The 16,333-nt window shown below is 38.3% G+C and overlaps 1 protein-coding gene across 2 annotated transcripts in view; it reads right to left on the bottom strand.

The window, feature by feature from the left end:
• dachc (dachshund c) overlaps nt 1-16,333 on the bottom strand; it is a 540,735-nt gene that overhangs the window by 16,253 nt on the left and 508,149 nt on the right. The gene's annotated exons all lie outside the window — the stretch shown is intronic.

Here is a 16,333-nt window from a genome sequence, read left to right as displayed (position 1 = left end):
AGCTTGTTTGTACCAGTCTATGGTCAGACTGCTCTCTGGGATAATAAGGCTGATTAGAGGAACAGGGAAGATGATTGGTTGATGCCTGAGCTGATCCCTCAGTGGGGTGTGACGTGAAGTCTGTAAATGGCACTAGGGACTCCTCTATTGGGGAGAATGATTGCAGAACTGAATGACAGGGTGCTGAAGGTGGAGAGGTTAGAGTGTCAGGGCCATGTGCAAGAATGGGGTGAGATTAGTGAGCTGTTGGGCTGCTATTCTGGCTTTGCACTGTGAAGTCCTTGTTGTCCCAGGATTGCCCTACAATAGTAGTTCCCAGTTTAACTTAGTCCAGAGTATCCAATGCACTGGAAGGAACCATGTATGGGAATTAACTTTAATTTTTGTAAGACGGACATGCAGACGTGAATTGTAAAGGGGAGCATTCATCTGAATTTCTGCAGCAATGCTAAATTACAGTGTTCACCAGAACATTTCAGTCAACAGTGAACATATTCACTGACACAAACCCTTAAACTTTTAAAAGCGAGATTTACTTTTAGCTCTATTTCATTGTGCGACCTGCACTGGGGATTTGGATCTAAGCATTCAATTTGGTTTGCAATACTGTTATTTCTTGCTTCTATTGTTTGCATGACTTGTGTTTTTTCCTCTTTCCCTGGGTTGCTTTTTTAAAAAAAATTAGGTTCTTTCAGGTTTCTTGCTTTGCAGTGCCTGTAAGCAGACAAATCTCAAGGTTGTATAATTTTAAGATTTAATAATTGATGTACTTTGAGTCTTTGAATCTTTGAATCAAGAATCATGGTTCTCTTTTGAAAGTTTGGGATCTATTTCTCCCCTGGTCAAATTTTTGCAGAATCTGTTCCCCACCTCTTGTCTAACTTGATTAGAGTTAAAGTGCAATCATCCAGCGAGAATCTGCTTTCTCAGATATGCTGGTTCCCCAGTCTCCTCTGTCATAATACTCAATTCCAATTTCTTTGCTTTTTGTATGTAAAAAGAGGGCAACCTTTCACCCTAATAACTCAAAAATTTGGTTCAATTCTTGACAACGCAAGGCTAAACTCACAAGATAGCTGCCAAGAAGTGCCTCAAAGAGTTTGGGAGAATCATTGTACCTCAGGAACTGCCACAGGGAGTAACAGAGGCAAACAGTACAGGGGCAGTGGAGGAGAAACAAAGTCAGCGTGTGGTGAGTTTCAATGGGAAAGTAGGTTTTGGAGAATTAGAGAGAACTGCAAGCTGAATCAGGCTATTTAGTCCAAACATTGCATACCACGGAAAGAGTAAACAGCCTGATTCAGTGCTTACATTTCTATGTGATTGTATGTGACATTATTAATTGTTCTCCTTTTTGTATTTAGAATACTTGTTTAAGAATTTCTAGTTGTTCAGGTTTTCAGACCTGTACTATTTTTATTATTCATAGATGCAGCACAGTAATAGGACATTCGGGCCCAATGACAGCATGTTGACCAATTACACCCTTATGACCAATTGACCTAATGACCAGTCCATCTTTAGAATGTGGAAGGAAGCTGGAGCACCTACAGGAAGCCTGCATGGGCATGGGGAGAATGTATAAATTCCTTACAGACAGCAGTGAAATTACATCTGGGTCGCTGGCACTGTAATAGCATTATGCTAAAAACTACCCTCTTGTATTCACCTTTATCCTACCCCACCAACTTAGCAACTGATTCAGGAATAACCTCACACACTGAATTCAAAGTGCTATTTTTGATTTGATTACAAAAACATTCAATTCCTGCTTTAGTGTTGAAAATTTTGATTGAGACCTGGAGATGGATGACTGTAAGGACATGTCATAGACTGCAGATCCTTGTCTCACTGAGTGAGCCTTCACACTCTTTTGGTCTTATTACCAAGGGTATGTTCAGTATTATAATAAAAATGTTCATCAAAGTTAAGGCCATTGCGAGAAAGTAGTAAATGCAATGTGCGTGCATGGTTTAATTACTTTGATCCAAATTTTCTGAAAGATAAATTAGCTACACAGGCTCTGTAACTCTTATAATTAAGTAATTAGTGATTAATGGAAAAAGGTCTTCATTTATGTGAAAAGAAAAAAAATGAGGCTGTCATTTCTGAAGCACTGTGTGCTCTTCTATGAATTCTTCACACAATAGATATTTTCACTCTCCAAAGGGAGTTTGCATGACACAAGAATCCTAATATTTCAAAACACCTACAGGCCAGAAGCTGTGATATGTTAGCTGAGTATTGTTCGTGTCCCTAGGCTTTATTTCACTGTTCTACTATGTGTGGTATTATATTCCACAATTCAAAGTTCAAAGTCAATTTATTATCAAAGTATGTCACCATATACAACCCTAATGTTCATTTCTTTTATGCACACTCAATAAATTCATAATATAATAATAACCAAAATAGAATCAATGAAAGGCCGCACCAACTGGATGTTCAACCAGTATGTAAAAGACAACAAAATATGCAAATATAAAAATAAATAAATGATATATTGAAGTCAATAATCAGCACCTTGGTCTTGCTGACATTGAGTAAGAGGTTGTTGCTAAGCACCACTCAGCCCGATTTTCAATTCCCCTCCTATATTCTGATTTGTCAACATTGATTTGACCTTTGATAGTGGCGTCATCAGCTGGCTTAAGTATGGCATTTGAGCTGTGCTTATCCTCACAGTCATAAGTGTGAAATCCTGGCACCACTCAGCCAGCATTTCAATCTCCCTCCTATATGCTGATTCACCAACATCACCAATGATGGTCAACATGAATTATGGTGACATTCTGGGGGCTACATGCACAATGTTAAATACACACCCCTCAAATAATACTAGACTGGAATGTAAATATTCCATTGTATCCAGCCATCTCTGCTGCATTCAAGTACCCACCATATGTGAGTTAATATTTGAGAGTCAGCAGTAAAGTTCAACCTCATGGTGGATTAAAAAGCCTCATGCAACTGGATTAAATGTGCAAGTGCACCTATCTCAATAAGGAGTTTCATGCTTGACAAAGAAAGACTTTGGAATGGAATTAATCATGTTAAAAAGTACATATACATATGAGAGGATTAGCAAAGCATCATGAGGAAAAGGGCAAGAGAAAAACACCAGTGGGGATATATAACCTAACATTGGAAAGTCAGTGTTAAAAATTTGCAAATTTCTGTAGTTTCAAATGTCAAATAACAGTAAATTGTGCTAATCTATTGCTTTCCTGTGGTAAGATGATCAAAAAAATTTATTCAAAGCTTTCCATAGCTCGAGCATAAAATTTTCTGCAAGTTTATTCCCACTACCTCTTTGAATCCTTCTAAGATACCTTTTATCACTGTTCCAAATATGGTGTGAGCACAAACTGAACCAGTTTTTTGATCATCGTTCACATTGAGAATACATGCAACTGAAGCCAAGGCTTAGTGACACACTTTAATGTTCCATTCATGTCCTTAAGGCTCTGACTTTTTGATGCTTGATCATGGACATCTGCTGCCTTTGCTAAAGGTATCAGCAGCAGTTAGCTCATGGTGGGTACTTGGAACAGCAAAAAAGCAGAAATAATATTAGAAAATCTCATAGCCAAATTCTGTGCTCTAATGAGGAACGTTTCAATTCTACAGTGTCCAGTTATCTGCAGTTCTCTCTGGATTGAGCCAATTTGTCTTAAAAGGTAACTGTCATTTCATAAGGAAGGATATAGGTGATTAGAAGGTTTCTAGCTGCAGATGTTTAGGTAGGTTCCTTGGTTGCATTGACCATTTAGCCCAAAGTCCCTGTTTCTGTGCTGTACGACTCTATGGTTCTATCTGCAATACTATTTTTTCCTCAAAGATCTGGGATTAAATGAGCAGCAGGTGATGACTCTCCAGTTCTGAATGACCCTCAGCTCCCTTTGGTAAAATTAAAATAAGTACTCCATCATCAGAGACCCCCCACACCTTGGCCATGCTCCCTTCTCATTGCTGCCATCAAGTAGGAGGTACAGGAGCCTCAGTACTAGCACCACCAGGTTCAAGAATAGTTTCTACCCCTCACTCATCAGGCCCTTGAATAAAAGGGGATAACTACACTCCACTTGCTGCTCATTAAAATATTCCCACAATGAAAGACCTCACTTTCAAGGACTCTTTACAGTTCTCATTATTTATTGCCATCTATTTATATTTGCATTTGTAGTTTGTTGTGTTCTGCACTCTGGTTGATTCTGATCTTTAAATCATCCTGTTACAGTTACTATTCTACAGATTTGTTGAATGTGCCCACAAGGAAATGAATCTCAGGGTGGTAATATGGTGACATGTATGTACTTTGGTAATAAAATTTACTTTAAACTTCGAACCTGTTCTCAAAATCACCACAATTTGCCACAAAAGTCAGTACCCATGTGTGTGCTCAATCAGGATAAATATTACACATTTGGTCAGTCTACTTCACTCTACATTCTGCAATGCCAAACTCTGATGCACATTTCTTAAAGTGCCTTTTGACACTGCTTGGCTCTCCGTAATGCAGTATTTTAATATTAAAAGAAAAATAAATAATTAAGTGCTGGAAGAACTCAGCAAGTCAAACAGTATCTGTGGAGGCAAGGGATGACTGACATTTTGGGTCTAGACCCTACATCAGCTAACCCTTTGCCACTGTAGGTGCTGGTCAATGTACTGAGTTCTTTTAGCACATTATTTTTTGCTCTACACTCTAGCATTTTCATTTCTCCTTGATTTTAAAATCCAGAAGGCTGCTTACAAATCATTCTATTCCTATCACTTGGTTTGCAATGTCCTCTGGCTGTGCAACAACCTGAATCACCCATGCTCCTTAAAGTTTGAATTTCTTTGGTCCACCTTTGTTGGTTATGTCTCCAACCGTCCAAAACACTGAATTCCTTCTAAACACATCTTCCTCTCACTACTCCCTTAAGATGCTTTTCAAACAAAAACTTTCCATTATCTACCCTCATACCTCTTTACATGGTCTAATGTCAAATTGTGGTGGTTTATCGCCCTGTGGGATGGCTTCACAAATTTTGGAATGTTAACTTGTTGATTTTGGAAAACCCAGTGATACCTCTTGAGTCTAGTCCAGTGAAACTTATTGCAGAAATGATGCAGTTAAATAAATTAAGGTATGCCCACTGAACAACTTTTTGGACATAACAGAGCCTCTCTCTAAATTGTAAAACCAGGAATTGTTTTTACTCCAAAAGAGAGATAGAACTCCAACGACATTTACAGGCAAAGTTGTGTTTGCGTTAAGTGCTTTGCTGGAGCCCAGTGTTTTACTATGCCACTTGTCAGAGGATAGTTAAGGGTCAAATGTTGAGTATTGCTGTCAGGTTCAAGTTGAATATTGTCCAGTTTGAGTTAAGGACAGCAGATTTCTTTTACAGACAAATATTGGTAAACCAGGTGGATGATCATAGTGAATGGAGTATTTTCATAGCTACCATCAAAGACTAGCTTTTAATTAAATTTTAATTCTTCAATTTTCCATGGTAGAAATAGAACTCCACTTCCAGTTTATAAAGCTGGCTTGTTGGATTACTATTCCTGTAACATAGCATTGTGGTACTCTACCAACATATTATATCTGCTAGATCAGCATGATGCCATGTTCACACTTTCTCTTGCAATGCAGCATTTTCTCTGTTGATGGCTACTCATTAGCCTTTAAAATGATAATTTGGGGTTTTTGACAATTGGTAAGAACAAACAGAACAGGAACAGAAGTAGGTCATGTGATCTCATGTTCCACTATTCAATGTTGGTTGTCCTGGACAGACCTCATGTTTTCTGCTCATCGTATCAATAATCAAATACGTCAGTTTCAATCTTACTTAAATTCAACGTCAGGCCATCTGCTCTTTGAGGTAGAAAAAAATCAAAACAGTTCCATTCCTTCATTTTTTTTTCATCTCAGTCCTAAATGGCAGATCCATTACATTGAAACCACATCCTTAACATAGCCTTGATCCAGCCTGAGGAGGTAGCCTCAATGCATTGGTCCTGCTAATTCCTGTCAGAGACAAGGAGATCACCTCTCCTCCTTAACTCCAGTGTATATAGGTCAATTTACTTGATTTTCGGGCAGCAGTGATCCAGTGTTGAGATTACTCTACTGTGATTACCCAGGAGCAGTACTCCAACCAGAAGTTCCCAGACAGCACCAGATGAAATAGGTTCACTGCCTGGAAAACTGGGTGGACAAACTAAATCCGGATTAGCTAACCATTCAAAACTACATGGGATTTTGAGTAGGGAAGAAGATGTGAAGAGGCTTCGGGAGAATATAGACAAATCAACTAAGTGGATAAGGATGTGGTCAATAGGTAATAACGTCAAAAACATGAGCTCATAAGCTTTGGTGTACAGAAAAGAAAGTCAGTACATTCATTTTTAAGTGCTGAGAGTGGTAAATAAGAGGAAGCTTGAAGTCCTTTAGTGCAAGTCACTTAAAGCCAACATGCAGACATTGTTGACTTTCCATTTAGGAAGCACAGTATAATGTTGTCTTTAATTGTGAGTGGTTTTGAATATGGGTGTCATGCTGCAATTATATAGGGCCTTGATAACCACTTGAGGAATAATATGTTCAGTTTAGTCTCCTTACGTAAAAGCAATCTGTCATAAAAAGATTAGAGTAAAGGATCACTAAACAGTTTTTTGGATACAGAAGAGAACACAGATCCTGGAATCTGGAGCAACTAGCAATCTGCTGGAGAAGTTTCAGCAGATTGTATTGTATTCAGCAGCATCTATGGGAGATTCCTGATGGATGGTTTTCACTTGAAAATATCAACATTTTCTTTCCTCCCACAGATGTATGATGCTGTCTGGACTAGGGGGCATCTCTTATGATGACAGATTGAGTGAGCTAGGGCTTTTCTCTTTGGAGCAAAGGATGATGAGAGATGATGTGAAAGAGGTATACAAGATGAAAAGAGGCATAAATAAAGTGGATAACCAGGAACTTCTTTCCTAGGGCAGAAAAGGCAAATGGGGGGATGTCAGAGGCAAGTTCTTTATACAGAGCATGGTGGGTGCATGGAATGCTCTGCCAGGGGTGGTGGTAAAGGCAAATAGATTAGGAGCATTTAAGAAACTCTTAGGTAAATGGATGATACAAAAATGTAGGTTATATAGGAGGGAAAAGTTAAGATTGATCTTAAAGTAGATTAAATAGGTTGGAACAATATTGTGGGCTGAATGGCCTGTACTGTACTTAATGTTTTATATTCTATGTTTTATAGACAATAGACAATAGGTGCAGAAGTAGACCATTCGACCCCTCGAGTCTGCACCGCCATTCTGAGATCATGGCTGATCAGATGCTGATCAGCTCCAAGCTGCTTCAGCAGATTGTTTTCATAGTGTACAGCAGCCCTGGAATAGACTATGACAGTTTTCTTAAGAGCTAAGTAAAATGAGAGTTGATTTCCTGAAGTTTTATCAGATCTTTACAGGATGCACCAGGGTGGATGCAGGGAGGATAGTACAGAGAAGGTGTGAACTGAGGTGGAAGATCACCAATGATCTTGAGGAATGGTGGAGCAATCTCAAAAGGCCCAACAGCCGAATCCTGTTTATATTTCTTACATTCTTAGGAAGAGCTTTACCCCTTCTGCATTTTTAAATAAAATTTTTAAATAAAATTTTAAATAAAATGAAACCAATTTCTTCTCAAAGGAGATTCTCCTCTTCTCGAGAAACAGTCATCCAGGAGAGAGGAACAAGACCTTGAATGGAAAGAACCTTTGACTACTTGGCAAGTGGTTAAAATAAAACTAACAACAGCAGTCAAAATAGGTTGTCTGTTACAGGTTCCCCAAACTAAAGTGTTAATTTTTTTTGGTCTATTGTATTCAGAACAGAGGTGCTCCAGTCCCAGAAGATGATGATATATAGGACATTACTCTACAGTAATTAAAAATGCATAAAACCTGCCATTAGACCCATGTTCTGATTCTGATGGTGCTATACATAGTTATAAACTTATTAATAATCAAATCACACCTGCCAAATCACATAGATTTAATCCCATGATTTTGGCATTTAACTAACTTAACTTCCAGGTCTACATTTTCTTAATCAAATTATTGGAATTAACATTACAGTAATATTGAACAAATTTATACTTTTCCAAACATAAGAAATTCTGTAGATTCTGGAAATCCAGGGCAACACACACAAAATGCCGGAGGAGCTCAGCAAGTCAGGTCACAGCTATGGAAAGGAATGAAAAGACGATGTCTTGGACCGAGATTTTTCATGAGGACTGGAAGGGCAAGGGAAGAAGTCAGAAGAAAAAAAGCTGGGATTTGAGGAAGAAGTATAAGCTAAAATGTGATAGGTGAAGCTAGGAGAGGGGAGATAAATTAAAAAGCTGGGAGGTGATAGGTGGAAAATATAAAAGGCTGAAGAAGAAGGAATCCGATTGCAAAGTAGTGTGGATCATAGGAGAAAGGGAATGAGGGGCATACAAGTGTTTGAAAAGTACATTATCTGAATCATCAAAACCTTCTTACGTGGAATTTTGCAAATTACATGGAAAAGAATTATTGAAACATTTTCTATCATCCAAAACATAAATAACTGGGAAAATTAATTCTGGTTTCATGTGGGGACAAGCCTTTTCTGTCCTTCTGTCTTCTGCTGACACTTCTGTTCTGGTGGAGTGGGAAGATGTTTTTGTACAAACATGTTCAGCATTTATACACTATTAACAGTGACAGCAATTCATGAAGTTATGTGTTGGCACTTCTGTGCCTTAAAAACATATATTACAAGAAGTCTTGTGCATTGCTGATTGGCAATGCACAAAATGTGTTGGGAATGTCAGATTTCTTGCAGGGAACTATTTGGATTTCCTTTCGTCTGTGCAATAATTTGGGGAATGCATTATGAACTTTTCTGTCCAAGATTTGCTAGTGTTTACTTGGTATTCATCTCTGCACAGAGCCTAATAGTAGTGTGTGAACTCGCTGAAGACTCTCTAACTTATGGTGTGGAATCAGAATGGAGAACTGCTGTGTGGGACAAGTCTAGGTGTGAAGCTACAATCTGGAGGATGGTGAATAAAATGCCTAAATAAAATTCACATTCTTTTTACAATAATTCAGAATAAGTAATAATCAGAATGATTATTACTAACTCAGCTGACATGAAATTTGTTGTTTTGTGGCAACCATAAAATTACAAAAATAATTATATAGTGCAAAAAAAAGGAATAACAGAGTTCATGGGCCATTCAGAAATCTGATGGCTGAGTGAAGAAGTCTTTTTGATACATTGAGCGAGGGTCTTCAGGCTCCTGTGTCCCCTCCCTATAGTAAGCTTTTAATTAAGAAGTGTGATATTTTTGATAGATTTTTAAATGTCTGGGTAATACACTGACTGCACATTGCAAAGTGCCTCAATATCAAAAGTAACTATACAAATGAAAGTCATTTCAGTTGAATGACTCTTGCACGTCGCTGATTTACAGATGATTGACAGGAGTTATGGCTGGGTAAAGGATTGTGCAGCTATGGAATTGAAAAAAAATGGCGTGACACGCATGTGAAATATACAATAATCCAATTGTACCCTCAAGTTTATTCCACAAAACTCTGCATCAGAACCGAGACTGCTCCCTTCCTCTCACGTAGCAAAAACAATAGAGCAGGAAAGGAACCTAATGAGCAATACCAACAGAGGGGTTCCCTTTCTTATTATGCTCAGACAATTAACTTATTAAGGCATCAAATTCTTGTGGTTATCCTTTTTTTTTTGGCAGTTTCTGCTTCAAAGGATAAATTGATTGAAAAACATCTTCATTGCCCACAGGGAAAGGGGAAAGTTCATCAGTGTTACATTACAGAAGGCCAAATAGGAATGTGCGTGTTAAAATGTTATACTCAAAGCTAAGTGAAAGCCAATGCTAGTAAAAACAGTTGAAGAAATAGCTCTCCAAAGTTGACAACACAGTGCATCATCATTAAGATACATGAAGCTTCTGCCACTGACACTTGTGTTTGAGAGAAAGAAAGTGATCAACTTTGAGATTGCACTGGCTTCCAGAGGGACAAGTTCTACTCATTTATAAACAGGGTTAACATCACATGAAAGGAAAGAACACAGTTTAAGAGACTCAGGAGACTAGAAATGCCAAAATTTGGAGCAACAGGCAATCTGCTGGAAAAACTCAAAGAATCAAGCAGCATCTGTTGGGGGAAAGGAATTGTTGGCATTTCAATTTCTCCTACAGGTCAATGCTGGTGCAGACTGTGTCCCAAAATAATTCCTTTTGCTCCACAGATGCTGCTCAACCCATTGAGTTCCTCCAGCAGATTGCTGTTCAAGAATACTGTCTGCTGAAAGAACTATTGTAATTATATAGGCCCATTACAATGGAGAGTTTACTATACAGTACTTTCAATAGTTTAAAATACTCTGTGGAGGCACATTAAAAGGGATACTTGCCTTACTCAAAGTTTATTTTAAGAAAAAGAATAATTATTTGTAATTGGAATTGTAATGCATTTAATTAGTAAAACTCTGCTCTGAGCTGCAGTTGGTCTTCTTACCTCTCAGACCAGTGCTTCTCAATAAACATCAAGCTGTGTGTTATGCAACAAGGGAGGAATTTACTGGGGTAAATATAGAAACAATTTGGAACAGACAGACATTACTGCCTGCTCTATTAATCATCTGACGGAAACATACGAAGAAGCACAAACTCAGTATATTCATTTAAAAGGATCATTTGGAGTTTTGCAGTTCCCACAGCTATTCATGGGAAAATTAAGAACAAACCAGGGCCAATGGATGCTGTAAATATTCTTTAAATAAAGAATAAATATTCAATTAGATCTTGAATAAAACAAAGAAATGGTTTTGGCCTCTTTCAGCATAAAATACCTTTGAAAGATTAATTAATACATGCACATTATGCAAATTAGGCACATGCAAATATTTTATGAAGACAATTAAGGGAGGCATTAATTACTGCCTTTTTGCTTCAGTGAGATTTGTTCTCTTTTCCCTCTGCAGTTTAACTCTTTAAGCATATAACTCTTGGATTGGTCATGTGGCCATCAATTGCAAGTACTCACCCACCTAAACCCCCTATACAAAATGCACAAACATGTAAGAAGACAGTAGGCAATTGACCCTGCTGAAGTAATACTAACACCTATATTGCAGAGTATATGTCTGCTTTAGGGAGAGTGAAGAAGATCAACAGAATTTTCTGATGCAATGTACTGCCAGTAATTAAGAGTCTATAAGTGAATTTGAGCTCATTCTTGGAAATGATTCAACTTCTGCAAAAGCAATTAATTTGCTTTGCCTGTGCTAATATAGTGGAATTATAAAGCGTGACACAAGACAAATAGAAATAATTAGTTCTCCAAAATGATGTTCTCATTAATGCAGTTTTAACAGTGCAAAAACATTATTGCAGTGTGTCTACATTCTGTCCCCTGTCACAATGACCGTGATGAAGTAGTACACATCTAAATTAAGATTTTTTTTAGTAGTGTCGTATTTTTTAATACCAATCTTAAGGTTCGAGGTCATTGCTGTACAGAGTTCTCAAAAATGCTTGCAGCTCAGATCCCTCAGAATGGAGCAGTGCTTGGTCATTAAGATGTAAGACACAACTGCCTCTCTTTATCTGATAGCAACTTCATGCCACTGAACAATATCTATTTTATGATAAAAAGAAATCCTGCTAAAGCCTGCGATGAACTGTGCCTTTTGTTACTGCAGAACCATCTTTTATCAGTGAATTTTGTGGATTTAATCAACTGCTCAGCACACATGATAAGATTGAGGAGAAGAAGTTGGCTTCAATGCATTGTATGCAGCCCTGTATAGAAGGGTCTTGTACATCTTATTAAGAGAAAATAATGCAAGGTTTATTGGCCTTGCCTATAATGTGGATATATTTACACAACCAATATTCTATAAGTGCATTTGACGAATTCCATGTCCCAATAAATGTGGATTATAAAGCTTAACACCAGCCATGTTACAACAAATTCAGTCACTAATAAAAATTCTATCAAACAAAAACAAAAAAGTGGGATAAAACCCAAAAAGAATCAAGATACGTTCTGCAGGGCTAGAATAAAGAGAGCTTGTGTAATTAGATTTTAACATACAGGTCCCTGTAGAATTTCATCATCAAAAATAATCTTTCTACTTCCCAACCCCTCAACAAATATCATAACGCTTTTAACCAGTTGCAAGCAGATCCCTTGTGTTCTGTGTCTTTTTAAATAATACCCTGTCAGGTGTGTCACTTGCTTCGGAACGTAAGACATGGTCATAGTTGTATTTTTTTTCTTTGTTGTCAATTTGCACTTTGATTTCAATCAAATTCTCCTGTGGAAATGGTGCGAGATTATTTACTCTGAAAAGTCCTAAAACAGGAGCATTCCCAAAACAGTGAGGCAAGTGAGAATCTTAATTTAAAGCAAGAAATTGCACTTAAAATAGCAGTTTTCACAACCTGAGCCAGTCCTGAGTGTCCACAACTATAGAAGCTCCTTTGCTTTGAGGTCGCTGTTGCAATGTAGAAAACATGGCAGCTAATGTGAGCATTGCAAGATCCCACACAGTGCAAAGTGATAAAGGCGATGATGAACTGTTTTTCAACGTTACGTTGAAGGATAAAAAATAGCTAGGCCTTCCAAATGGATATACCCTTTCTCTTCTGGATAATGGCATTGCCTGAAAGGCCAGTTTAAAACCGAGACCACTTTCAGAATGGTACGTTAGTGTCATCCTAAATTATATATTCATTCTCTCAAGGGGCACAGGCTTAGGAGGCTTGGTTCTGCTGGGAAGAAATGGAAATCCAGAAATCAACTCCCCGGATGAGCTCCATTCAACGAAAATGCACAGACTTTCTGTAGGTGGTAGGACGTGTCCACCTCCAAGTCAGAAGTTTGCGGGAGAAAGTTCATAATCTCTTGCAGGCTAAACCAGTTTCTGTGCATTAACAGCCAGCTGCCTCAGCTTCTAAAGTTGCTTTACTGACAGAGTGAAGCTCATCCTTAAGATGAGATACTTCTCCCACTATTAATATAGTTCTTAATCCTGGTTTATTTTTAAAGATTATTTTATTCATCACATCTACATTGAGACTTTGAAACATGTAGTGAAATGTCTCATTTGCAAAAGTGACCAACACAGTCTGATGATTGTACTAGGGACAGCCTGCAAGTATCACCATGCTTCCAGCACCAAAGTAGCATGCCCTCAACTCACTAACCCTAACCCTAACCAGACATCGTTGGAATGTGGGAGGAAACTGGAGCAGCTGGAGAAAACCCACGAGGTCATGGGAAAACCACACAAATTCCTTACAGACAGTGGTGGGGGTTGAACCACAATCGGTAGCCACTGGTGCAGCAAAGCTTTGAACTATTCGCTACACCACCCGTGGCCTCTTGTGCACTCTCTTTTACAGGACAGAAGCAAAATGCTGGTATCACTCGGCAGGTCAGGCAGCATCTGTATAAAAGACGATCAGTTAATGCTTCAAGTCCAGGACCCCATTCCACTGAAGGGTCTTGGATCTGAAATGTTAACTCCCTTCTCTTTCCATACACTCTGTCTGATTTGCTGAATGCTCCCAGCATTTTCTGTTTTCAGTTCAGTTTGTCAGAATCTGTTCTTTGTTTTGATTTTCAATTATTCATAACCTTTGCTGCAATGTAATTTTATGGTATTTAAAAAGTAGAGAGGCCCAGAATCCATCAAAGTGCAAACCAGATCTTCAAGTTGTTTCATCAAAAGTAACATTCTCTTTTCCTTGAAACCATTTTTCATGAGGTTACTGACTCACGGTTTGTGTGTTTTGGAACATCCTGGCATGTCTCTCTTAGGATACATGTGTCCAAGAGCAAGGGGGGAGTAATTAGCCAAGAAATTTGACTCATCTGCTCCCCTCTGCTATATGTAAATAGTGCATTTTTCATTTTCCCAATGCATTTTCTCTATTCAATGACAGAAATTACATTGAATGCTTGCAACCTATGAACTTCACAATAAAACAATGAGTACATCATGCTGAATTATGAAGAAAGTGTGCCCCTTGGATATAATTTTGCATGCAAAATTTATCCTTTTAAGTATTATTTAAAAAATATATTTGTTGCAATCATTTCCCTGGTAATATTGTATACAGGCACATATGAATTTACTGGTACAATTTTTTTTATTCCCTGCAGTTTGATATTAACCCTTTTAGATAATGTTCATTTAGAATATTAGAGATATCTAACGTCCAACTACTTAAGTAAATTACTCCATTTCAGTCCATCTTTTTTTTGCAGAGAATGAGGCCAGGACCTTTCAGGAAAGATTCCCATCTACATCATGGATACTCATTGGAAACGGAATTGGTTTATTGCTGTCACATGTACTGAGATACAGTGAAAAGCCTGTCTTGCACACTGTTCATTCAGACCTATTACAAAAGTCCACTGAGGCAGTAAAAGGTAAAACAATTACAGAATGCAAAATAAAATGCAGCAGCTATGGAGGCAATCTGGTGTAGAGAGACAAGGAAGGTAATGTTATAACAAGGTAAGCTGTGAGGTCAAGAGCCCACTTTTACCATATTAAAGGGCCATTCGTCTCCATCATGAGTGTTCCCAGACCCAGTTGCAAAAGGAGGAGGGTTGGGCACAGGGCTAGTTACCCCATCCCACAGAAATTCAGAGCTACAGAAACACTAACTGAAGCTTTAAAGACCAAATTTCTTGGAGAGGAAGTATCTTCGCAGATTCGCTACACCTAGGGACAACTTGAAAGACTGACCCAGTATGGAGGACTAGTGAGCTGCTGTTAATGCCTATACTCTAGTAGGGGTTAAGGGCTTAAGTAAGTCAGGGGATATTTAAAAGTCCTATAACAACAGGATAAACGCTGTTCTTGTGTCTGGTGGCACATGTTTTCGGGGTTTATATTGTACCTTCTGCCTGATAGAAGGGGGAGGAAAGAGAATGTCCAAATAGGCTGGATCATTGATTGTGGTGATTGCTTTACTAAGGTAACAAGAAGTACTTGCAAAAGGAAGTGAGACCAGTATTCAGTTTTTTTCTTCCTGTTCCGTCCCCTCAATGTTTGAAATGTTGACATTAATTATCCATCTCTAGTGACCCATGACAAACTACATGCCAGATCACCTCACAGTCCATGTAGTGGTGGTTCTCACACACAGATGTTGGGGAGGCAGGTTTACGACTCTGATCCATCAAGCCTGAAGGAATGTGATAGATATCTAAATCAGGATGGTGCAAGGGAATGTTTCAGCTTGATCCTTTCACTCTGTAGGGCTATGGTTTAGGAGGTACTGCTGAAAAACAAATTACTGCAGTGTATTCTGCAGATAGTGCACATTGGTTTGGATATAACTCAATACAAGAATGTTTGGCACCTATCTAAATCCTTCCCTGAAGCCAATAATAAAACTGGATACATCAATATGAAGAAAAAGCCCAGAGGCATAAGTGACTATATAGATAATGGAACTTAAAGCAATACATAATGCTGGAAGAACTCCAAGATAGTCTAATTTGTTACTTTAAAGTTTCATTCCAAACTAGAAGTTGGAATTGTTCATTTTGACCCTCGAGTTTCATTGAGAAAGATCTGTGTCACAAGATAGAGTCAGTGGTGCAGAAGGTAAAGAGGGAGAAGAGGGGAGCTGTAGTGATAGGGGTCTCAACAGTCAGAAGAACAGAGAGGAGATTCTGTGGACATGAACAGGACATCCAGATGGTGTGTTGGCTCCAAGGTGCCAGGATCAGTGACATCTCAGATCACATCCACAGCATTTTAGAGAGGAAGAGAGAATAGCCAGAAGTCTTGGGATATTTTAACATGCAGATCAATTGGAAAAACAAGGTTGGTAATGGATCTCAAGAGAGCGTGATTGTTGAATGCCTATGAGATGGCTTTTTAGAAGAAATTACAGTGATATGAGAAGGAGCTGACAAATTAAATTGGAAGGAGCTCCATGCAGAGTTGACAGCAGAGCAGCAACGGCATGAGTTTCTGGGGAAAATGAGGAAGGTATAGGGCAGATGAATTCCAAGAATGAAGAAATACTTAAATGGTAAAATATTAGAACCATGTCTGACAAGGGAAGCTAATGTAAACAGAAAAGAGAGGGCATACAATGAAGCAAAAATTGATGGGAAGTTAAAGGATTGGGAAGCTTTTAAAAACTTACGGACAGCAACTAAAATAATCATTAGAAGGGAAGAGATGAAATATGAAAGCAAGCTAGCAAGCAATATCAAAGTGGATAGTAAAAGCTTTTTCA

The sequence above is a fragment of the Hypanus sabinus genome, chromosome 5 (assembly GCF_030144855.1).
Source record: "Hypanus sabinus isolate sHypSab1 chromosome 5, sHypSab1.hap1, whole genome shotgun sequence".
Classification (NCBI taxonomy): Eukaryota; Metazoa; Chordata; class Chondrichthyes; order Myliobatiformes; family Dasyatidae; genus Hypanus; species Hypanus sabinus.
The sequence above is the reverse complement of the archived record's forward strand: the minus strand, read 5'-3'. Positions and strand labels throughout refer to the sequence as shown.